The sequence below is a fragment of the Phyllobates terribilis genome, unplaced genomic scaffold, assembly GCF_046119375.1.
Source record: "Phyllobates terribilis strain yellow unplaced genomic scaffold, ASM4611937v1 Scaffold_74__1_contigs__length_7073193, whole genome shotgun sequence".
In the NCBI taxonomy this organism is placed as follows: Eukaryota; Metazoa; Chordata; class Amphibia; order Anura; family Dendrobatidae; genus Phyllobates; species Phyllobates terribilis.
The window spans coordinates 524,369-547,255 of record NW_027362834.1 but is presented as its reverse complement, the minus strand read 5'-3'; the positions used below and the strand labels follow the sequence as shown (position 1 = coordinate 547,255).

The following is a 22,887-nucleotide window of genomic DNA, read 5'->3' as shown; positions in this document are numbered from 1 at the left end:
CGTTTTAGATCTGCATAACTCCACCTCTTTAAACACAGCACCTTCACCCCCTGCTGTTCCCACCCGCCTCAACACCGTTGGAAGGGAGGAGAACCAATTAAGGCGGGGGGTGGGGTGGAACGAGCAGCTGTCTACCCTTAGCAGGAGGGCTCCTGATTACATACCTCTCCTGCTGATGCTGCTGCTGGCTGTCCAGCAGCAGACTGAAGGTGGCTGCTGCTGTGCACAGGTATATAAAGGCTCAGAGCCTATTATGACATGCGCAGCCAGCGTTCCATTGCCACATTCCATCTACTGCAGGCAGGATACCTGGATGGCTGAATGTCGCTGAGAAGCTCACAGAGACCGCCATAAGCAACAGTTTAACAGAATGCCACAGACTAATCAACCAAACTTTTTGGGTTGGGTTCTCTTTTATAGTCTGCAGGCATTAAATGAAAGAAGTCAGTGTTCCAGCAGAAGGAGACAACGTTTCAGAAAAGGCATTGTAGCAAACCAAAAAAGAAATTTTAAGCGCAGCAGAGTAACCAGCGCACATACCTGTTAGCTCAGGTGAGTTTAAAAGGCTGCTGTTGATAACAAGGGCATTTGCTAAATAGATGGTGTGTGTGCAACAATATACTGAAAGGTCAATTATATTGTGCAGCTTATCTCACCACCTGTAGTTATTTAGGTGAAAGCTCCAAAATGCTTGCCTAATATGTCTGTTTATCCAAAAGGAAGTAAAAAGGGAGAGCTAGAAAGATAGCATTGCATCACATTACATGGCAATGCAATGCACAGTTGCTGAAGTTGAACCAAAATGAGCTTGTAATCTGGCTTCTGCAACTTTGAACATGAAAAATCCAATGAGGAGAAGAAAAGCAAAGCCAAAGAGTCCATCCCAAAATCCGACAAACAAGCAAAATGAACAAAAAACATTGAATTCAATTCTTTCTGATTTTAGAAACTGCATTAAAGAAGGGGTGCACCGGTCCTGGAGATACTGCAATACCAGGTCAATGCGTGGAGTGGACAGAGCAAGCTCTTTTTCCATCTCCCTGTTCTAAAAATCCATTTAATATATGGTCCCCAGATAGGGGACGTATCAGATATTAAACTGATAAGAACAGATACTACACTTGATCTTAGCCAAAAGGCCGAGAAGCGATAACCAGAATTGGTTTCAAACTACGGAGCCACCCAAGGATCCTGAAAAGTCCATTTGTGGAGATGAGCTCCTGGACTCCCGTTAAGAAGACATGTTGTCAACCTCTAGATCCCTTACATGCCTGCACTTTTCGGCTTGCTGCTGCTGCAATCCACGCGTTTTAGATCTGCATAACTCCACCTCTTTAAACACAGCACCTTCACCCCCTGCTGTTCCCACCCGCCTCAACACCGTTGGAAGGGAGGAGAACCAATTAAGGCGGGGGGTGGGGTGGAACGAGCAGCTGTCTACCCTTAGCAGGAGGGCTCCTGATTACATACCTCTCCTGCTGCTGCTGCTGCTGGCTGTCCAGCAGCAGACTGAAGGTGGCTGCTGCTGTGCACAGGTATATAAAGGCTCAGAGCCTATTATGACACGCGCAGCCAGCGTTCCATTGCCACATTCCATCTACTGCAGGCAGGATACCTGGCTGGCTGAATGTCGCTGAGAAGCTCACAGAGACCGCCATAAGCAACAGTTTAACAGAATGCCACAGACTAATCAACCAAACTTTTTGGGTTGGGTTCTCTTTTATAGTCTGCAGGCATTAAATGAAAGAAGTCAGTGTTCCAGCAGAAGGAGACAACGTTTCAGAAAAGGCATTGTAGCAAACCAAAAAAGAAATTTTAAGCGCAGCAGAGTAACCAGCGCACATACCTGTTAGCTCAGGTGAGTTTAAAAGGCTGCTGTTGATAACAAGGGCATTTGCTAAATAGATGGTGTGTGTGCAACAATATACTGAAAGGTCAATTATATTGTGCAGCTTATCTCACCACCTGTAGTTATTTAGGTGAAAGCTCCAAAATGCTTGCCTAATATGTCTGTTTATCCAAAAGGAAGTAAAAAGGGAGAGCTAGAAAAATAGCATTGCATCACATTACATGGCAATGCAATGCACAGTTGCTGAAGTTGAACCAAAATGAGCTTGTAATCTGGCTTCTGCAACTTTGAACATGAAAAATCCAATGAGGAGAAGAAAAGCAAAGCCAAAGAGTCCATCCCCAAATCCGACAAACAAGCAAAATGAACAAAAAACATTGAATTCAATTCTTTCTGATTTTAGAAACTGCATTAAAGAAGGGGTGCACCGGTCCTGGAGATACTGCAATACCAGGTCAATGCGTGGAGTGGACAGAGCAAGCTCTTTTTCCATCTCCCTGTTCTAAAAATCCATTTAATATATGGTCCCCAGATAGGGGACGTATCAGATATTAAACTGATAAGAACAGATACTACACTTGATCTTAGCCAAAAGGCCGAGAAGCGATAACCAGAATTGGTTTCAAACTACGGAGCCACCCAAGGATCCTGAAAAGTCCATTTGTGGAGATGAGCTCCTGGACTCCCGTTAAGAAGACATGTTGTCAACCTCTTGATCCCTTACATGCCTGCACTTTTCGGCTTGCTGCTGCTGCAATCCACGCGTTTTAGATCTGCATAACTCCACCTCTTTAAACACAGCACCTTCACCCCCTGCTGTTCCCACCCGCCTCAACACCGTTGGAAGGGAGGAGAACCAATTAAGGCGGGGGGTGGGGTGGAACGAGCAGCTGTCTACCCTTAGCAGGAGGGCTCCTGATTACATACCTCTCCTGCTGCTGCTGCTGCTGGCTGTCCAGCAGCAGACTGAAGGTGGCTGCTGCTGTGCACAGGTATATAAAGGCTCAGAGCCTATTATGACACGCGCAGCCAGCGTTCCATTGCCACATTCCATCTACTGCAGGCAGGATACCTGGCTGGCTGAATGTCGCTGAGAAGCTCACAGAGACCGCCATAAGCAACAGTTTAACAGAATGCCACAGACTAATCAACCAAACTTTTTGGGTTGGGTTCTCTTTTATAGTCTGCAGGCATTAAATGAAAGAAGTCAGTGTTCCAGCAGAAGGAGACAACGTTTCAGAAAAGGCATTGTAGCAAACCAAAAAAGAAATTTTAAGCGCAGCAGAGTAACCAGCGCACATACCTGTTAGCTCAGGTGAGTTTAAAAGGCTGCTGTTGATAACAAGGGCATTTGCTAAATAGATGGTGTGTGTGCAACAATATACTGAAAGGTCAATTATATTGTGCAGCTTATCTCACCACCTGTAGTTATTTAGGTGAAAGCTCCAAAATGCTTGCCTAATATGTCTGTTTATCCAAAAGGAAGTAAAAAGGGAGAGCTAGAAAGATAGCATTGCATCACATTACATGGCAATGCAATGCACAGTTGCTGAAGTTGAACCAAAATGAGCTTGTAATCTGGCTTCTGCAACTTTGAACATGAAAAATCCAATGAGGAGAAGAAAAGCAAAGCCAAAGAGTCCATCCCCAAATCCGACAAACAAGCAAAATGAACAAAAAACATTGAATTCAATTCTTTCTGATTTTAGAAACTGCATTAAAGAAGGGGTGCACCGGTCCTGGAGATACTGCAATACCAGGTCAATGCGTGGAGTGGACAGAGCAAGCTCTTTTTCCATCTCCCTGTTCTAAAAATCCATTTAATATATGGTCCCCAGATAGGGGACGTATCAGATATTAAACTGATAAGAACAGATACTACACTTGATCTTAGCCAAAAGGCCGAGAAGCGATAACCAGAATTGGTTTCAAACTACGGAGCCACCCAAGGATCCTGAAAAGTCCATTTGTGGAGATGAGCTCCTGGACTCCCGTTAAGAAGACATGTTGTCAACCTCTAGATCCCTTACATGCCTGCACTTTTCGGCTTGCTGCTGCTGCAATCCACGCGTTTTAGATCTGCATAACTCCACCTCTTTAAACACAGCACCTTCACCCCCTGCTGTTCCCACCCGCCTCAACACCGTTGGAAGGGAGGAGAACCAATTAAGGCGGGGGGTGGGGTGGAACGAGCAGCTGTCTACCCTTAGCAGGAGGGCTCCTGATTACATACCTCTCCTGCTGCTGCTGCTGCTGGCTGTCCAGCAGCAGACTGAAGGTGGCTGCTGCTGTGCACAGGTATATAAAGGCTCAGAGCCTATTATGACACGCGCAGCCAGCGTTCCATTGCCACATTCCATCTACTGCAGGCAGGATACCTGGCTGGCTGAATGTCGCTGAGAAGCTCACAGAGACCGCCATAAGCAACAGTTTAACAGAATGCCACAGACTAATCAACCAAACTTTTTGGGTTGGTTTCTCTTTTATAGTCTGCAGGCATTAAATGAAAGAAGTCAGTGTTCCAGCAGAAGGAGACAATGTTTCAGAAAAGGCATTGTAGCAAACCAAAAAAGAAATTTTAAGCGCAGCAGAGTAACCAGCGCACATACCTGTTAGCTCAGGTGAGTTTAAAAGGCTGCTGTTGATAACAAGGGCATTTGCTAAATAGATGGTGTGTGTGCAATAATATACTGAAAGGTCAATTATATTGTGCAGCTTATCTCACCACCTGTAGTTATTTAGGTGAAAGCTCCAAAATGCTTGCCTAATATGTCTGTTTATCCAAAAGGAAGTAAAAAGGGAGAGCTAGAAAAATAGCATTGCATCACATTACATGGCAATGCAATGCACAGTTGCTGAAGTTGAACCAAAATGAGCTTGTAATCTGGCTTCTGCAACTTTGAACATGAAAAATCCAATGAGGAGAAGAAAAGCAAAGCCAAAGAGTCCATCCCCAAATCCGACAAACAAGCAAAATGAACAAAAAACATTGAATTCAATTCTTTCTGATTTTAGAAACTGCATTAAAGAAGGGGTGCACCGGTCCTGGAGATACTGCAATACCAGGTCAATGCGTGGAGTGGACAGAGCAAGCTCTTTTTCCATCTCCCTGTTCTAAAAATCCATTTAATATATGGTCCCCAGATAGGGGACGTATCAGATATTAAACTGATAAGAACAGATACTACACTTGATCTTAGCCAAAAGGCCGAGAAGCGATAACCAGAATTGGTTTCAAACTACGGAGCCACCCAAGGATCCTGAAAAGTCCATTTGTGGAGATGAGCTCCTGGACTCCCGTTAAGAAGACATGTTGTCAACCTCTAGATCCCTTACATGCCTGCACTTTTCGGCTTGCTGCTGCTGCAATCCACGCGTTTTAGATCTGCATAACTCCACCTCTTTAAACACAGCACCTTCACCCCCTGCTGTTCCCACCCGCCTCAACACCGTTGGAAGGGAGGAGAACCAATTAAGGCGGGGGGTGGGGTGGAACGAGCAGCTGTCTACCCTTAGCAGGAGGGCTCCTGATTACATACCTCTCCTGCTGCTGCTGCTGCTGGCTGTCCAGCAGCAGACTGAAGGTGGCTGCTGCTGTGCACAGGTATATAAAGGCTCAGAGCCTATTATGACACGCGCAGCCAGCGTTCCATTGCCACATTCCATCTACTGCAGGCAGGATACCTGGCTGGCTGAATGTCGCTGAGAAGCTCACAGAGACCGCCATAAGCAACAGTTTAACAGAATGCCACAGACTAATCAACCAAACTTTTTGGGTTGGGTTCTCTTTTATAGTCTGCAGGCATTAAATGAAAGAAGTCAGTGTTCCAGCAGAAGGAGACAACGTTTCAGAAAAGGCATTGTAGCAAACCAAAAAAGAAATTTTAAGCGCAGCAGAGTAACCAGCGCACATACCTGTTAGCTCAGGTGAGTTTAAAAGGCTGCTGTTGATAACAAGGGCATTTGCTAAATAGATGGTGTGTGTGCAACAATATACTGAAAGGTCAATTATATTGTGCAGCTTATCTCACCACCTGTAGTTATTTAGGTGAAAGCTCCAAAATGCTTGCCTAATATGTCTGTTTATCCAAAAGGAAGTAAAAAGGGAGAGCTAGAAAAATAGCATTGCATCACATTACATGGCAATGCAATGCACAGTTGCTGAAGTTGAACCAAAATGAGCTTGTAATCTGGCTTCTGCAACTTTGAACATGAAAAATCCAATGAGGAGAAGAAAAGCAAAGCCAAAGAGTCCATCCCCAAATCCGACAAACAAGCAAAATGAACAAAAAACATTGAATTCAATTCTTTCTGATTTTAGAAACTGCATTAAAGAAGGGGTGCACCGGTCCTGGAGATACTGCAATACCAGGTCAATGCGTGGAGTGGACAGAGCAAGCTCTTTTTCCATCTCCCTGTTCTAAAAATCCATTTAATATATGGTCCCCAGATAGGGGACGTATCAGATATTAAACTGATAAGAACAGATACTACACTTGATCTTAGCCAAAAGGCCGAGAAGCGATAACCAGAATTGGTTTCAAACTACGGAGCCACCCAAGGATCCTGAAAAGTCCATTTGTGGAGATGAGCTCCTGGACTCCCGTTAAGAAGACATGTTGTCAACCTCTAGATCCCTTACATGCCTGCACTTTTCGGCTTGCTGCTGCTGCAATCCACGCGTTTTAGATCTGCATAACTCCACCTCTTTAAACACAGCACCTTCACCCCCTGCTGTTCCCACCCGCCTCAACACCGTTGGAAGGGAGGAGAACCAATTAAGGCGGGGGGTGGGGTGGAACGAGCAGCTGTCTACCCTTAGCAGGAGGGCTCCTGATTACATACCTCTCCTGCTGCTGCTGCTGCTGGCTGTCCAGCAGCAGACTGAAGGTGGCTGCTGCTGTGCACAGGTATATAAAGGCTCAGAGCCTATTATGACACGCGCAGCCAGCGTTCCATTGCCACATTCCATCTACTGCAGGCAGGATACCTGGCTGGCTGAATGTCGCTGAGAAGCTCACAGAGACCGCCATAAGCAACAGTTTAACAGAATGCCACAGACTAATCAACCAAACTTTTTGGGTTGGGTTCTCTTTTATAGTCTGCAGGCATTAAATGAAAGAAGTCAGTGTTCCAGCAGAAGGAGACAACGTTTCAGAAAAGGCATTGTAGCAAACCAAAAAAGAAATTTTAAGCGCAGCAGAGTAACCAGCGCACATACCTGTTAGCTCAGGTGAGTTTAAAAGGCTGCTGTTGATAACAAGGGCATTTGCTAAATAGATGGTGTGTGTGCAACAATATACTGAAAGGTCAATTATATTGTGCAGCTTATCTCACCACCTGTAGTTATTTAGGTGAAAGCTCCAAAATGCTTGCCTAATATGTCTGTTTATCCAAAAGGAAGTAAAAAGGGAGAGCTAGAAAGATAGCATTGCATCACATTACATGGCAATGCAATGCACAGTTGCTGAAGTTGAACCAAAATGAGCTTGTAATCTGGCTTCTGCAACTTTGAACATGAAAAATCCAATGAGGAGAAGAAAAGCAAAGCCAAAGAGTCCATCCCCAAATCCGACAAACAAGCAAAATGAACAAAAAACATTGAATTCAATTCTTTCTGATTTTAGAAACTGCATTAAAGAAGGGGTGCACCGGTCCTGGAGATACTGCAATACCAGGTCAATGCGTGGAGTGGACAGAGCAAGCTCTTTTTCCATCTCCCTGTTCTAAAAATCCATTTAATATATGGTCCCCAGATAGGGGACGTATCAGATATTAAACTGATAAGAACAGATACTACACTTGATCTTAGCCAAAAGGCCGAGAAGCGATAACCAGAATTGGTTTCAAACTACGGAGCCACCCAAGGATCCTGAAAAGTCCATTTGTGGAGATGAGCTCCTGGACTCCCGTTAAGAAGACATGTTGTCAACCTCTAGATCCCTTACATGCCTGCACTTTTCGGCTTGCTGCTGCTGCAATCCACGCGTTTTAGATCTGCATAACTCCACCTCTTTAAACACAGCACCTTCACCCCCTGCTGTTCCCACCCGCCTCAACACCGTTGGAAGGGAGGAGAACCAATTAAGGCGGGGGGTGGGGTGGAACGAGCAGCTGTCTACCCTTAGCAGGAGGGCTCCTGATTACATACCTCTCCTGCTGCTGCTGCTGCTGGCTGTCCAGCAGCAGACTGAAGGTGGCTGCTGCTGTGCACAGGTATATAAAGGCTCAGAGCCTATTATGACACGCGCAGCCAGCGTTCCATTGCCACATTCCATCTACTGCAGGCAGGATACCTGGCTGGCTGAATGTCGCTGAGAAGCTCACAGAGACCGCCATAAGAAACAGTTTAACAGAATGCCACAGACTAATCAACCAAACTTTTTGGGTTGGTTTCTCTTTTATAGTCTGCAGGCATTAAATGAAAGAAGTCAGTGTTCCAGCAGAAGGAGACAATGTTTCAGAAAAGGCATTGTAGCAAACCAAAAAAGAAATTTTAAGCGCAGCAGAGTAACCAGCGCACATACCTGTTAGCTCAGGTGAGTTTAAAAGGCTGCTGTTGATAACAAGGGCATTTGCTAAATAGATGGTGTGTGTGCAATAATATACTGAAAGGTCAATTATATTGTGCAGCTTATCTCACCACCTGTAGTTATTTAGGTGAAAGCTCCAAAATGCTTGCCTAATATGTCTGTTTATCCAAAAGGAAGTAAAAAGGGAGAGCTAGAAAAATAGCATTGCATCACATTACATGGCAATGCAATGCACAGTTGCTGAAGTTGAACCAAAATGAGCTTGTAATCTGGCTTCTGCAACTTTGAACATGAAAAATCCAATGAGGAGAAGAAAAGCAAAGCCAAAGAGTCCATCCCCAAATCCGACAAACAAGCAAAATGAACAAAAAACATTGAATTCAATTCTTTCTGATTTTAGAAACTGCATTAAAGAAGGGGTGCACCGGTCCTGGAGATACTGCAATACCAGGTCAATGCGTGGAGTGGACAGAGCAAGCTCTTTTTCCATCTCCCTGTTCTAAAAATCCATTTAATATATGGTCCCCAGATAGGGGACGTATCAGATATTAAACTGATAAGAACAGATACTACACTTCATCTTAGCCAAAAGGCCGAGAAGCGATAACCAGAATTGGTTTCAAACTACGGAGCCACCCAAGGATCCTGAAAAGTCCATTTGTGGAGATGAGCTCCTGGACTCCCGTTAAGAAGACATGTTGTCAACCTCTAGATCCCTTACATGCCTGCACTTTTCGGCTTGCTGCTGCTGCAATCCACGCGTTTTAGATCTGCATAACTCCACCTCTTTAAACACAGCACCTTCACCCCCTGCTGTTCCCACCCGCCTCAACACCGTTGGAAGGGAGGAGAACCAATTAAGGCGGGGGGTGGGGTGGAACGAGCAGCTGTCTACCCTTAGCAGGAGGGCTCCTGATTACATACCTCTCCTGCTGCTGCTGCTGCTGGCTGTCCAGCAGCAGACTGAAGGTGGCTGCTGCTGTGCACAGGTATATAAAGGCTCAGAGCCTATTATGACACGCGCAGCCAGCGTTCCATTGCCACATTCCATCTACTGCAGGCAGGATACCTGGCTGGCTGAATGTCGCTGAGAAGCTCACAGAGACCGCCATAAGCAACAGTTTAACAGAATGCCACAGACTAATCAACCAAACTTTTTGGGTTGGGTTCTCTTTTATAGTCTGCAGGCATTAAATGAAAGAAGTCAGTGTTCCAGCAGAAGGAGACAACGTTTCAGAAAAGGCATTGTAGCAAACCAAAAAAGAAATTTTAAGCGCAGCAGAGTAACCAGCGCACATACCTGTTAGCTCAGGTGAGTTTAAAAGGCTGCTGTTGATAACAAGGGCATTTGCTAAATAGATGGTGTGTGTGCAACAATATACTGAAAGGTCAATTATATTGTGCAGCTTATCTCACCACCTGTAGTTATTTAGGTGAAAGCTCCAAAATGCTTGCCTAATATGTCTGTTTATCCAAAAGGAAGTAAAAAGGGAGAGCTAGAAAGATAGCATTGCATCACATTACATGGCAATGCAATGCACAGTTGCTGAAGTTGAACCAAAATGAGCTTGTAATCTGGCTTCTGCAACTTTGAACATGAAAAATCCAATGAGGAGAAGAAAAGCAAAGCCAAAGAGTCCATCCCCAAATCCGACAAACAAGCAAAATGAACAAAAAACATTGAATTCAATTCATTCTGATTTTAGAAACTGCATTAAAGAAGGGGTGCACCGGTCCTGGAGATACTGCAATACCAGGTCAATGCGTGGAGTGGACAGAGCAAGCTCTTTTTCCATCTCCCTGTTCTAAAAATCCATTTAATATATGGTCCCCAGATAGGGGACGTATCAGATATTAAACTAATAAGAACAGATACTACACTTGATCTTAGCCAAAAGGCCGAGAAGCGATAACCAGAATTGGTTTCAAACTACGGAGCCACCCAAGGATCCTGAAAAGTCCATTTGTGGAGATGAGCTCCTGGACTCCCGTTAAGAAGACATGTTGACAACCTCTAGATCCCTTACATGCCTGCACTTTTCGGCTTGCTGCTGCTGCAATCCACGCGTTTTAGATCTGCATAACTCCACCTCTTTAAACACAGCACCTTCACCCCCTGCTGTTCCCACCCGCCTCAACACCGTTGGAAGGGAGGAGAACCAATTAAGGCGGGGGGTGGGGTGGAACGAGCAGCTGTCTACCCTTAGCAGGAGGGCTCCTGATTACATACCTCTCCTGCTGCTGCTGCTGCTGGCTGTCCAGCAGCAGACTGAAGGTGGCTGCTGCTGTGCACAGGTATATAAAGGCTCAGAGCCTATTATGACACGCGCAGCCAGCGTTCCATTGCCACATTCCATCTACTGCAGGCAGGATACCTGGCTGGCTGAATGTCGCTGAGAAGCTCACAGAGACCGCCATAAGCAACAGTTTAACAGAATGCCACAGACTAATCAACCAAACTTTTTGGGTTGGGTTCTCTTTTATAGTCTGCAGGCATTAAATGAAAGAAGTCAGTGTTCCAGCAGAAGGAGACAACGTTTCAGAAAAGGCATTGTAGCAAACCAAAAAAGAAATTTTAAGCGCAGCAGAGTAACCAGCGCACATACCTGTTAGCTCAGGTGAGTTTAAAAGGCTGCTGTTGATAACAAGGGCATTTGCTAAATAGATGGTGTGTTTGCAACAATATACTGAAAGGTCAATTATATTGTGCAGCTTATCTCACCACCTGTAGTTATTTAGGTGAAAGCTCCAAAATGCTTGCCTAATATGTCTGTTTATCCAAAAGGAAGTAAAAAGGGAGAGCTAGAAAGATAGCATTGCATCACATTACATGGCAATGCAATGCACAGTTGCTGAAGTTGAACCAAAATGAGCTTGTAATCTGGCTTCTGCAACTTTGAACATGAAAAATCCAATGAGGAGAAGAAAAGCAAAGCCAAAGAGTCCATCCCCAAATCCGACAAACAAGCAAAATGAACAAAAAACATTGAATTCAATTCTTTCTGATTTTAGAAACTGCATTAAAGAATGGGTGCACCGGTCCTGGAGATACTGCAATACCAGGTCAATGCGTGGAGTGGACAGAGCAAGCTCTTTTTCCATCTCCCTGTTCTAAAAATCCATTTAATATATGGTCCCCAGATAGGGGACGTATCAGATATTAAACTGATAAGAACAGATACTACACTTGATCTTAGCCAAAAGGCCGAGAAGCGATAACCAGAATTGGTTTCAAACTACGGAGCCACCCAAGGATCCTGAAAAGTCCATTTGTGGAGATGAGCTCCTGGACTCCCGTTAAGAAGACATGTTGTCAACCTCTAGATCCCTTACATGCCTGCACTTTTCGGCTTGCTGCTGCTGCAATCCACGCGTTTTAGATCTGCATAACTCCACCTCTTTAAACACAGCACCTTCACCCCCTGCTGTTCCCACCCGCCTCAACACCGTTGGAAGGGAGGAGAACCAATTAAGGCGGGGGGTGGGGTGGAACGAGCAGCTGTCTACCCTTAGCAGGAGGGCTCCTGATTACATACCTCTCCTGCTGCTGCTGCTGCTGGCTGTCCAGCAGCAGACTGAAGGTGGCTGCTGCTGTGCACAGGTATATAAAGGCTCAGAGCCTATTATGACACGCGCAGCCAGCGTTCCATTGCCACATTCCATCTACTGCAGGCAGGATACCTGGCTGGCTGAATGTCGCTGAGAAGCTCACAGAGACCGCCATAAGCAACAGTTTAACAGAATACCACAGACTAATCAACCAAACTTTTTGGGTTGGGTTCTCTTTTATAGTCTGCAGGCATTAAATGAAAGAAGTCAGTGTTCCAGCAGAAGGAGACAACGTTTCAGAAAAGGCATTGTAGCAAACCAAAAAAGAAATTTTAAGCGCAGCAGAGTAACCAGCGCACATACCTGTTAGCTCAGGTGAGTTTAAAAGGCTGCTGTTGATAACAAGGGCATTTGCTAAATAGATGGTGTGTGTGCAACAATATACTGAAAGGTCAATTATATTGTGCAGCTTATCTCACCACCTGTAGTTATTTAGGTGAAAGCTCCAAAATGCTTGCCTAATATGTCTGTTTATCCAAAAGGAAGTAAAAAGGGAGAGCTAGAAAGATAGCATTGCATCACATTACATGGCAATGCAATGCACAGTTGCTGAAGTTGAACCAAAATGAGCTTGTAATCTGGCTTCTGCAACTTTGAACATGAAAAATCCAATGAGGAGAAGAAAAGCAAAGCCAAAGAGTCCATCCCCAAATCCGACAAACAAGCAAAATGAACAAAAAACATTGAATTCAATTCTTTCTGATTTTAGAAACTGCATTAAAGAAGGGGTGCACCGGTCCTGGAGATACTGCAATACCAGGTCAATGCGTGGAGTGGACAGAGCAAGCTCTTTTTCCATCTCCCTGTTCTAAAAATCCATTTAATATATGGTCCCCAGATAGGGGACGTATCAGATATTAAACTGATAAGAACAGATACTACACTTGATCTTAGCCAAAAGGCCGAGAAGCGATAACCAGAATTGGTTTCAAACTACGGAGCCACCCAAGGATCCTGAAAAGTCCATTTGTGGAGATGAGCTCCTGGACTCCCGTTAAGAAGACATGTTGTCAACCTCTAGATCCCTTACATGCCTGCACTTTTCGGCTTGCTGCTGCTGCAATCCACGCGTTTTAGATCTGCATAACTCCACCTCTTTAAACACAGCACCTTCACCCCCTGCTGTTCCCACCCGCCTCAACACCGTTGGAAGGGAGGAGAACCAATTAAGGCGGGGGGTGGGGTGGAACGAGCAGCTGTCTACCCTTAGCAGGAGGGCTCCTGATTACATACCTCTCCTGCTGCTGCTGCTGCTGGCTGTCCAGCAGCAGACTGAAGGTGGCTGCTGCTGTGCACAGGTATATAAAGGCTCAGAGCCTATTATGACACGCGCAGCCAGCGTTCCATTGCCACATTCCATCTACTGCAGGCAGGATACCTGGCTGGCTGAATGTCGCTGAGAAGCTCACAGAGACCGCCATAAGCAACAGTTTAACAGAATGCCACAGACTAATCAACCAAACTTTTTGGGTTGGGTTCTCTTTTATAGTCTGCAGGCATTAAATGAAAGAAGTCAGTGTTCCAGCAGAAGGAGACAACGTTTCAGAAAAGGCATTGTAGCAAACCAAAAAAGAAATTTTAAGCGCAGCAGAGTAACCAGCGCACATACCTGTTAGCTCAGGTGAGTTTAAAAGGCTGCTGTTGATAACAAGGGCATTTGCTAAATAGATGGTGTGTGTGCAACAATATACTGAAAGGTCAATTATATTGTGCAGCTTATCTCACCACCTGTAGTTATTTAGGTGAAAGCTCCAAAATGCTTGCCTAATATGTCTGTTTATCCAAAAGGAAGTAAAAAGGGAGAGCTAGAAAGATAGCATTGCATCACATTACATGGCAATGCAATGCACAGTTGCTGAAGTTGAACCAAAATGAGCTTGTAATCTGGCTTCTGCAACTTTGAACATGAAAAATCCAATGAGGAGAAGAAAAGCAAAGCCAAAGAGTCCATCCCCAAATCCGACAAACAAGCAAAATGAACAAAAAACATTGAATTCAATTCTTTCTGATTTTAGAAACTGCATTAAAGAAGGGGTGCACCGGTCCTGGAGATACTGCAATACCAGGTCAATGCGTGGAGTGGACAGAGCAAGCTCTTTTTCCATCTCCCTGTTCTAAAAATCCATTTAATATATGGTCCCCAGATAGGGGACGTATCAGATATTAAACTGATAAGAACAGATACTACACTTGATCTTAGCCAAAAGGCCGAGAAGCGATAACCAGAATTGGTTTCAAACTACGGAGCCACCCAAGGATCCTGAAAAGTCCATTTGTGGAGATGAGCTCCTGGACTCCCGTTAAGAAGACATGTTGTCAACCTCTAGATCCCTTACATGCCTGCACTTTTCGGCTTGCTGCTGCTGCAATCCACGCGTTTTAGATCTGCATAACTCCACCTCTTTAAACACAGCACCTTCACCCCCTGCTGTTCCCACCCGCCTCAACACCGTTGGAAGGGAGGAGAACCAATTAAGGCGGGGGGTGGGGTGGAACGAGCAGCTGTCTACCCTTAGCAGGAGGGCTCCTGATTACATACCTCTCCTGCTGCTGCTGCTGCTGGCTGTCCAGCAGCAGACTGAAGGTGGCTGCTGCTGTGCACAGGTATATAAAGGCTCAGAGCCTATTATGACACGCGCAGCCAGCGTTCCATTGCCACATTCCATCTACTGCAGGCAGGATACCTGGCTGGCTGAATGTCGCTGAGAAGCTCACAGAGACCGCCATAAGCAACAGTTTAACAGAATGCCACAGACTAATCAACCAAACTTTTTGGGTTGGGTTCTCTTTTATAGTCTGCAGGCATTAAATGAAAGAAGTCAGTGTTCCAGCAGAAGGAGACAACGTTTCAGAAAAGGCATTGTAGCAAACCAAAAAAGAAATTTTAAGCGCAGCAGAGTAACCAGCGCACATACCTGTTAGCTCAGGTGAGTTTAAAAGGCTGCTGTTGATAACAAGGGCATTTGCTAAATAGATGGTGTGTGTGCAACAATATACTGAAAGGTCAATTATATTGTGCAGCTTATCTCACCACCTGTAGTTATTTAGGTGAAAGCTCCAAAATGCTTGCCTAATATGTCTGTTTATCCAAAAGGAAGTAAAAAGGGAGAGCTAGAAAGATAGCATTGCATCACATTACATGGCAATGCAATGCACAGTTGCTGAAGTTGAACCAAAATGAGCTTGTAATCTGGCTTCTGCAACTTTGAACATGAAAAATCCAATGAGGAGAAGAAAAGCAAAGCCAAAGAGTCCATCCCAAAATCCGACAAACAAGCAAAATGAACAAAAAACATTGAATTCAATTCTTTCTGATTTTAGAAACTGCATTAAAGAAGGGGTGCACCGGTCCTGGAGATACTGCAATACCAGGTCAATGCGTGGAGTGGACAGAGCAAGCTCTTTTTCCATCTCCCTGTTCTAAAAATCCATTTAATATATGGTCCCCAGATAGGGGACGTATCAGATATTAAACTGATAAGAACAGATACTACACTTGATCTTAGCCAAAAGGCCGAGAAGCGATAACCAGAATTGGTTTCAAACTACGGAGCCACCCAAGGATCCTGAAAAGTCCATTTGTGGAGATGAGCTCCTGGACTCCCGTTAAGAAGACATGTTGTCAACCTCTAGATCCCGTACATGCCTGCACTTTTCGGCTTGCTGCTGCTGCAATCCACGCGTTTTAGATCTGCATAACTCCACCTCTTTAAACACAGCACCTTCACCCCCTGCTGTTCCCACCCGCCTCAACACCGTTGGAAGGGAGGAGAACCAATTAAGGCGGGGGGTGGGGTGGAACGAGCAGCTGTCTACCCTTAGCAGGAGGGCTCCTGATTACATACCTCTCCTGCTGCTGCTGCTGCTGGCTGTCCAGCAGCAGACTGAAGGTGGCTGCTGCTGTGCACAGGTATATAAAGGCTCAGAGCCTATTATGACACGCGCAGCCAGCGTTCCATTGCCACATTCCATCTACTGCAGGCAGGATACCTGGCTGGCTGAATGTCGCTGAGAAGCTCACAGAGACCGCCATAAGCAACAGTTTAACAGAATGCCACAGACTAATCAACCAAACTTTTTGGGTTGGGTTCTCTTTTATAGTCTGCAGGCATTAAATGAAAGAAGTCAGTGTTCCAGCAGAAGGAGACAACGTTTCAGAAAAGGCATTGTAGCAAACCAAAAAAGAAATTTTAAGCGCAGCAGAGTAACCAGCGCACATACCTGTTAGCTCAGGTGAGTTTAAAAGGCTGCTGTTGATAACAAGGGCATTTGCTAAATAGATGGTGTGTGTGCAACAATATACTGAAAGGTCAATTATATTGTGCAGCTTATCTCACCACCTGTAGTTATTTAGGTGAAAGCTCCAAAATGCTTGCCTAATATGTCTGTTTATCCAAAAGGAAGTAAAAAGGGAGAGCTAGAAAGATAGCATTGCATCACATTACATGGCAATGCAATGCACAGTTGCTGAAGTTGAACCAAAATGAGCTTGTAATCTGGCTTCTGCAACTTTGAACATGAAAAATCCAATGAGGAGAAGAAAAGCAAAGCCAAAGAGTCCATCCCCAAATCCGACAAACAAGCAAAATGAACAAAAAACATTGAATTCAATTCTTTCTGATTTTAGAAACTGCATTAAAGAAGGGGTGCACCGGTCCTGGAGATACTGCAATACCAGGTCAATGCGTGGAGTGGACAGAGCAAGCTCTTTTTCCATCTCCCTGTTCTAAAAATCCATTTAATATATGGTCCCCAGATAGGGGACGTATCAGATATTAAACTGATAAGAACAGATACTACACTTGATCTTAGCCAAAAGGCCGAGAAGCGATAACCAGAATTGGTTTCAAACTACGGAGCCACCCAAGGATCCTGAAAAGTCCATTTGTGGAGATGAGCTCCTGGACTCCCGTTAAGAAGACATGTTGTCAACCTCTAGATCCCTTACATGCCTGCACTTTTCGGCTTGCTGCTGCTGCAATCCACGCGTTTTAGATCTGCATAACTCCACCTCTTTAAACACAGCACCTTCACCCCCTGCTGTTCCCACCCGCCTCAACACCGTTGGAAGGGAGGAGAACCAATTAAGGCGGGGGGTGGGGTGGAACGAGCAGCTGTCTACCCTTAGCAGGAGGGCTCCTGATTACATACCTCTCCTGCTGCTGCTGCTGCTGGCTGTCCAGCAGCAGACTGAAGGTGGCTGCTGCTGTGCACAGGTATATAAAGGCTCAGAGCCTATTATGACACGCGCAGCCAGCGTTCCATTGCCACATTCCATCTACTGCAGGCAGGATACCTGGCTGGCTGAATGTCGCTGAGAAGCTCACAGAGACCGCCATAAGCAACAGTTTAACAGAATGCCACAGACTAATCAACCAAACTTTTTGGGTTGGGTTCTCTTTTATAGTCTGCAGGCATTAAATGAAAGAAGTCAGTGTTCCAGCAGAAGGAGACAACGTTTCAGAAAAGGCATTGTAGCAAACCAAAAAAGAAATTTTAAGCGCAGCAGAGTAACCAGCGCACATACCTGTTAGCTCAGGTGAGTTTAAAAGGCTGCTGTTGATAACAAGGGCATTTGCTAAATAGATGGTGTGTGTGCAACAATATACTGAAAGGTCAATTATATTGTGCAGCTTATCTCACCACCTGTAGTTATTTAGGTGAAAGCTCCAAAATGCTTGCCTAATATGTCTGTTTATCCAAAAGGAAGTAAAAAGGGAGAGCTAGAAAGATAGCATTGCATCACATTACATGGCAATGCAATGCACAGTTGCTGAAGTTGAACCAAAATGAGCTTGTAATCTGGCTTCTGCAACTTTGAACATGAAAAATCCAATGAGGAGAAGAAAAGCAAAGCCAAAGAGTCCATCCCAAAATCCGACAAACAAGCAAAATGAACAAAAAACATTGAATTCAATTCTTTCTGATTTTAGAAACTGCATTAAAGAAGGGGTGCACCGGTCCTGGAGATACTGCAATACCAGGTCAATGCGTGGAGTGGACAGAGCAAGCTCTTTTTCCATCTCCCTGTTCTAAAAATCCATTTAATATATGGTCCCCAGATAGGGGACGTATCAGATATTAAACTGATAAGAACAGATACTACACTTGATCTTAGCCAAAAGGCCGAGAAGCGATAACCAGAATTGGTTTCAAACTACGGAGCCACCCAAGGATCCTGAAAAGTCCATTTGTGGAGATGAGCTCCTGGACTCCCGTTAAGAAGACATGTTGTCAACCTCTAGATCCCGTACATGCCTGCACTTTTCGGCTTGCTGCTGCTGCAATCCACGCGTTTTAGATCTGCATAACTCCACCTCTTTAAACACAGCACCTTCACCCCCTGCTGTTCCCACCCGCCTCAACACCGTTGGAAGGGAGGAGAACCAATTAAGGCGGGGGGTGGGGTGGAACGAGCAGCTGTCTACCCTTAGCAGGAGGGCTCCTGATTACATACCTCTCCTGCTGCTGCTGCTGCTGGCTGTCCAGCAGCAGACTGAAGGTGGCTGCTGCTGTGCACAGGTATATAAAGGCTCAGAGCCTATTATGACACGCGCAGCCAGCGTTCCATTGCCACATTCCATCTACTGCAGGCAGGATACCTGGCTGGCTGAATGTCGCTGAGAAGCTCACAGAGACCGCCATAAGCAACAGTTTAACAGAATGCCACAGACTAATCAACCAAACTTTTTGGGTTGGGTTCTCTTTTATAGTCTGCAGGCATTAAATGAAAGAAGTCAGTGTTCCAGCAGAAGGAGACAACGTTTCAGAAAAGGCATTGTAGCAAACCAAAAAAGAAATTTTAAGCGCAGCAGAGTAACCAGCGCACATACCTGTTAGCTCAGGTGAGTTTAAAAGGCTGCTGTTGATAACAAGGGCATTTGCTAAATAGATGGTGTGTGTGCAACAATATACTGAAAGGTCAATTATATTGTGCAGCTTATCTCACCACCTGTAGTTATTTAGGTGAAAGCTCCAAAATGCTTGCCTAATATGTCTGTTTATCCAAAAGGAAGTAAAAAGGGAGAGCTAGAAAGATAGCATTGCATCACATTACATGGCAATGCAATGCACAGTTGCTGAAGTTGAACCAAAATGAGCTTGTAATCTGGCTTCTGCAACTTTGAACATGAAAAATCCAATGAGGAGAAGAAAAGCAAAGCCAAAGAGTCCATCCCAAAATCCGACAAACAAGCAAAATGAACAAAAAACATTGAATTCAATTCTTTCTGATTTTAGAAACTGCATTAAAGAAGGGGTGCACCGGTCCTGGAGATACTGCAATACCAGGTCAATGCGTGGAGTGGACAGAGCAAGCTCTTTTTCCATCTCCCTGTTCTAAAAATCCATTTAATATATGGTCCCCAGATAGGGGACGTATCAGATATTAAACTGATAAGAACAGATACTACACTTGATCTTAGCCAAAAGGCCGAGAAGCGATAACCAGAATTGGTTTCAAACTACGGAGCCACCCAAGGATCCTGAAAAGTCCATTTGTGGAGATGAGCTCCTGGACTCCCGTTAAGAAGACATGTTGTCAACCTCTAGATCCCTTACATGCCTGCACTTTTCGGCTTGCTGCTGCTGCAATCCACGCGTTTTAGATCTGCATAACTCCACCTCTTTAAACACAGCACCTTCACCCCCTGCTGTTCCCACCCGCCTCAACACCGTTGGAAGGGAGGAGAACCAATTAAGGCGGGGGGTGGGGTGGAACGAGCAGCTGTCTACCCTTAGCAGGAGGGCTCCTGATTACATACCTCTCCTGCTGCTGCTGCTGCTGGCTGTCCAGCAGCAGACTGAAGGTGGCTGCTGCTGTGCACAGGTATATAAAGGCTCAGAGCCTATTATGACACGCGCAGCCAGCGTTCCATTGCCACATTCCATCTACTGCAGGCAGGGTACCTGGCTGGCTGAATGTCGCTGAGAAGCTCACAGAGACCGCCATAAGCAACAGTTTAACAGAATGCCACAGACTAATCAACCAAACTTTTTGGGTTGGGTTCTCTTTTATAGTCTGCAGGCATTAAATGAAAGAAGTCAGTGTTCCAGCAGAAGGAGACAACGTTTCAGAAAAGGCATTGTAGCAAACCAAAAAAGAAATTTTAAGCGCAGCAGAGTAACCAGCGCACATACCTGTTAGCTCAGGTGAGTTTAAAAGGCTGCTGTTGATAACAAGGGCATTTGCTAAATAGATGGTGTGTGTGCAACAATATACTGAAAGGTCAATTATATTGTGCAGCTTATCTCACCACCTGTAGTTATTTAGGTGAAAGCTCCAAAATGCTTGCCTAATATGTCTGTTTATCCAAAAGGAAGTAAAAAGGGAGAGCTAGAAAGATAGCATTGCATCACATTACATGGCAATGCAATGCACAGTTGCTGAAGTTGAACCAAAATGAGCTTGTAATCTGGCTTCTGCAACTTTGAACATGAAAAATCCAATGAGGAGAAGAAAAGCAAAGCCAAAGAGTCCATCCCCAAATCCGACAAACAAGCAAAATGAACAAAAAACATTGAATTCAATTCTTTCTGATTTTAGAAACTGCATTAAAGAAGGGGTGCACCGGTCCTGGAGATACTGCAATACCAGGTCAATGCGTGGAGTGGACAGAGCAAGCTCTTTTTCCATCTCCCTGTTCTAAAAATCCATTTAATATATGGTCCCCAGATAGGGGACGTATCAGATATTAAACTGATAAGAACAGATACTACACTTGATCTTAGCCAAAAGGCCGAGAAGCGATAACCAGAATTGGTTTCAAACTACGGAGCCACCCAAGGATCCTGAAAAGTCCATTTGTGGAGATGAGCTCCTGGACTCCCGTTAAGAAGACATGTTGTCAACCTCTAGATCCCTTACATGCCTGCACTTTTCGGCTTGCTGCTGCTGCAATCCACGCGTTTTAGATCTGCATAACTCCACCTCTTTAAACACAGCACCTTCACCCCCTGCTGTTCCCACCCGCCTCAACACCGTTGGAAGGGAGGAGAACCAATTAAGGCGGGGGGTGGGGTGGAACGAGCAGCTGTCTACCCTTAGCAGGAGGGCTCCTGATTACATACCTCTCCTGCTGCTGCTGCTGCTGGCTGTCCAGCAGCAGACTGAAGGTGGCTGCTGCTGTGCACAGGTATATAAAGGCTCAGAGCCTATTATGACACGCGCAGCCAGCGTTCCATTGCCACATTCCATCTACTGCAGGCAGGATACCTGGCTGGCTGAATGTCGCTGAGAAGCTCACAGAGACCGCCATAAGCAACAGTTTAACAGAATGCCACAGACTAATCAACCAAACTTTTTGGGTTGGGTTCTCTTTTATAGTCTGCAGGCATTAAATGAAAGAAGTCAGTGTTCCAGCAGAAGGAGACAACGTTTCAGAAAAGGCATTGTAGCAAACCAAAAAAGAAATTTTAAGCGCAGCAGAGTAACCAGCGCACATACCTGTTAGCTCAGGTGAGTTTAAAAGGCTGCTGTTGATAACAAGGGCATTTGCTAAATAGATGGTGTGTGTGCAACAATATACTGAAAGGTCAATTATATTGTGCAGCTTATCTCACCACCTGTAGTTATTTAGGTGAAAGCTCCAAAATGCTTGCCTAATATGTCTGTTTATCCAAAAGGAAGTAAAAAGGGAGAGCTAGAAAGATAGCATTGCATCACATTACATGGCAATGCAATGCACAGTTGCTGAAGTTGAACCAAAATGAGCTTGTAATCTGGCTTCTGCAACTTTGAACATGAAAAATCCAATGAGGAGAAGAAAAGCAAAGCCAAAGAGTCCATCCCCAAATCCGACAAACAAGCAAAATGAACAAAAAACATTGAATTCAATTCTTTCTGATTTTAGAAACTGCATTAAAGAAGGGGTGCACCGGTCCTGGAGATACTGCAATACCAGGTCAATGCGTGGAGTGGACAGAGCAAGCTCTTTTTCCATCTCCCTGTTCTAAAAATCCATTTAATATATGGTCCCCAGATAGGGGACGTATCAGATATTAAACTGATAAGAACAGATACTACACTTGATCTTATCCAAAAGGCCGAGAAGCGATAACCAGAATTGGTTTCAAACTACGGAGCCACCCAAGGATCCTGAAAAGTCCATTTGTGGAGATGAGCTCCTGGACTCCCGTTAAGAAGACATGTTGTCAACCTCTAGATCCCTTACATGCCTGCACTTTTCGGCTTGCTGCTGCTGCAATCCACGCGTTTTAGATCTGCATAACTCCACCTCTTTAAACACAGCACCTTCACCCCCTGCTGTTCCCACCCGCCTCAACACCGTTGGAAGGGAGGAGAACCAATTAAGGCGGGGGGTGGGGTGGAACGAGCAGCTGTCTACCCTTAGCAGGAGGGCTCCTGATTACATACCTCTCCTGCTGCTGCTGCTGCTGGCTGTCCAGCAGCAGACTGAAGGTGGCTGCTGCTGTGCACAGGTATATAAAGGCTCAGAGCCTATTATGACACGCGCAGCCAGCGTTCCATTGCCACATTCCATCTACTGCAGGCAGGATACCTGGCTGGCTGAATGTCGCTGAGAAGCTCACAGAGACCGCCATAAGCAACAGTTTAACAGAATGCCACAGACTAATCAACCAAACTTTTTGGGTTGGGTTCTCTTTTATAGTCTGCAGGCATTAAATGAAAGAAGTCAGTGTTCCAGCAGAAGGAGACAACGTTTCAGAAAAGGCATTGTAGCAAACCAAAAAAGAAATTTTAAGCGCAGCAGAGTAACCAGCGCACATACCTGTTAGCTCAGGTGAGTTTAAAAGGCTGCTGTTGATAACAAGGGCATTTGCTAAATAGATGGTGTGTGTGCAACAATATACTGAAAGGTCAATTATATTGTGCAGCTTATCTCACCACCTGTAGTTATTTAGGTGAAAGCTCCA

The 22,887-nt window shown here is 45.0% G+C and overlaps 17 non-coding genes across 17 annotated transcripts; all 17 read right to left on the bottom strand.

Moving 5' to 3' along the window:
• Positions 1–960: 960 nt before the first annotated feature.
• Positions 961–1,151, bottom strand: LOC141196635 (U2 spliceosomal RNA). Its single transcript, XR_012269035.1, has one exon. It is a non-coding gene; the product is annotated as a U2 spliceosomal RNA (small nuclear RNA).
• Positions 1,152–2,266: 1,115 nt separating this feature from the next.
• Positions 2,267–2,457, bottom strand: LOC141196634 (U2 spliceosomal RNA). The gene has a single exon (XR_012269034.1). It is a non-coding gene; the product is annotated as a U2 spliceosomal RNA (small nuclear RNA).
• Positions 2,458–3,572: 1,115 nt separating this feature from the next.
• LOC141196633 (U2 spliceosomal RNA) lies at positions 3,573–3,763 on the bottom strand. Its single transcript, XR_012269033.1, has one exon. It is a non-coding gene; the product is annotated as a U2 spliceosomal RNA (small nuclear RNA).
• A 1,115-nt stretch (positions 3,764–4,878) lies between these two features.
• On the bottom strand, positions 4,879–5,069 carry LOC141196631 (U2 spliceosomal RNA). Its single transcript, XR_012269031.1, has one exon. It is a non-coding gene; the product is annotated as a U2 spliceosomal RNA (small nuclear RNA).
• Positions 5,070–6,184: 1,115 nt separating this feature from the next.
• LOC141196630 (U2 spliceosomal RNA) lies at positions 6,185–6,375 on the bottom strand. The gene has a single exon (XR_012269030.1). It is a non-coding gene; the product is annotated as a U2 spliceosomal RNA (small nuclear RNA).
• A 1,115-nt stretch (positions 6,376–7,490) lies between these two features.
• Positions 7,491–7,681, bottom strand: LOC141196629 (U2 spliceosomal RNA). The gene has a single exon (XR_012269029.1). It is a non-coding gene; the product is annotated as a U2 spliceosomal RNA (small nuclear RNA).
• Positions 7,682–8,796: 1,115 nt separating this feature from the next.
• On the bottom strand, positions 8,797–8,987 carry LOC141196124 (U2 spliceosomal RNA). Its single transcript, XR_012268690.1, has one exon. It is a non-coding gene; the product is annotated as a U2 spliceosomal RNA (small nuclear RNA).
• A 1,115-nt stretch (positions 8,988–10,102) lies between these two features.
• Positions 10,103–10,293, bottom strand: LOC141195962 (U2 spliceosomal RNA). The gene has a single exon (XR_012268533.1). It is a non-coding gene; the product is annotated as a U2 spliceosomal RNA (small nuclear RNA).
• A 1,115-nt stretch (positions 10,294–11,408) lies between these two features.
• On the bottom strand, positions 11,409–11,599 carry LOC141195712 (U2 spliceosomal RNA). The gene has a single exon (XR_012268290.1). It is a non-coding gene; the product is annotated as a U2 spliceosomal RNA (small nuclear RNA).
• A 1,115-nt stretch (positions 11,600–12,714) lies between these two features.
• On the bottom strand, positions 12,715–12,905 carry LOC141196628 (U2 spliceosomal RNA). Its single transcript, XR_012269028.1, has one exon. It is a non-coding gene; the product is annotated as a U2 spliceosomal RNA (small nuclear RNA).
• Positions 12,906–14,020: 1,115 nt separating this feature from the next.
• LOC141196627 (U2 spliceosomal RNA) lies at positions 14,021–14,211 on the bottom strand. Its single transcript, XR_012269027.1, has one exon. It is a non-coding gene; the product is annotated as a U2 spliceosomal RNA (small nuclear RNA).
• Positions 14,212–15,326: 1,115 nt separating this feature from the next.
• LOC141196626 (U2 spliceosomal RNA) lies at positions 15,327–15,517 on the bottom strand. Its single transcript, XR_012269026.1, has one exon. It is a non-coding gene; the product is annotated as a U2 spliceosomal RNA (small nuclear RNA).
• Positions 15,518–16,632: 1,115 nt separating this feature from the next.
• On the bottom strand, positions 16,633–16,823 carry LOC141196625 (U2 spliceosomal RNA). The gene has a single exon (XR_012269025.1). It is a non-coding gene; the product is annotated as a U2 spliceosomal RNA (small nuclear RNA).
• A 1,115-nt stretch (positions 16,824–17,938) lies between these two features.
• LOC141196624 (U2 spliceosomal RNA) lies at positions 17,939–18,129 on the bottom strand. Its single transcript, XR_012269024.1, has one exon. It is a non-coding gene; the product is annotated as a U2 spliceosomal RNA (small nuclear RNA).
• A 1,115-nt stretch (positions 18,130–19,244) lies between these two features.
• LOC141196623 (U2 spliceosomal RNA) lies at positions 19,245–19,435 on the bottom strand. The gene has a single exon (XR_012269023.1). It is a non-coding gene; the product is annotated as a U2 spliceosomal RNA (small nuclear RNA).
• Positions 19,436–20,550: 1,115 nt separating this feature from the next.
• On the bottom strand, positions 20,551–20,741 carry LOC141196622 (U2 spliceosomal RNA). Its single transcript, XR_012269022.1, has one exon. It is a non-coding gene; the product is annotated as a U2 spliceosomal RNA (small nuclear RNA).
• A 1,115-nt stretch (positions 20,742–21,856) lies between these two features.
• Positions 21,857–22,047, bottom strand: LOC141196174 (U2 spliceosomal RNA). Its single transcript, XR_012268739.1, has one exon. It is a non-coding gene; the product is annotated as a U2 spliceosomal RNA (small nuclear RNA).
• Between the last annotated feature and the right edge of the window lie 840 nt (positions 22,048–22,887).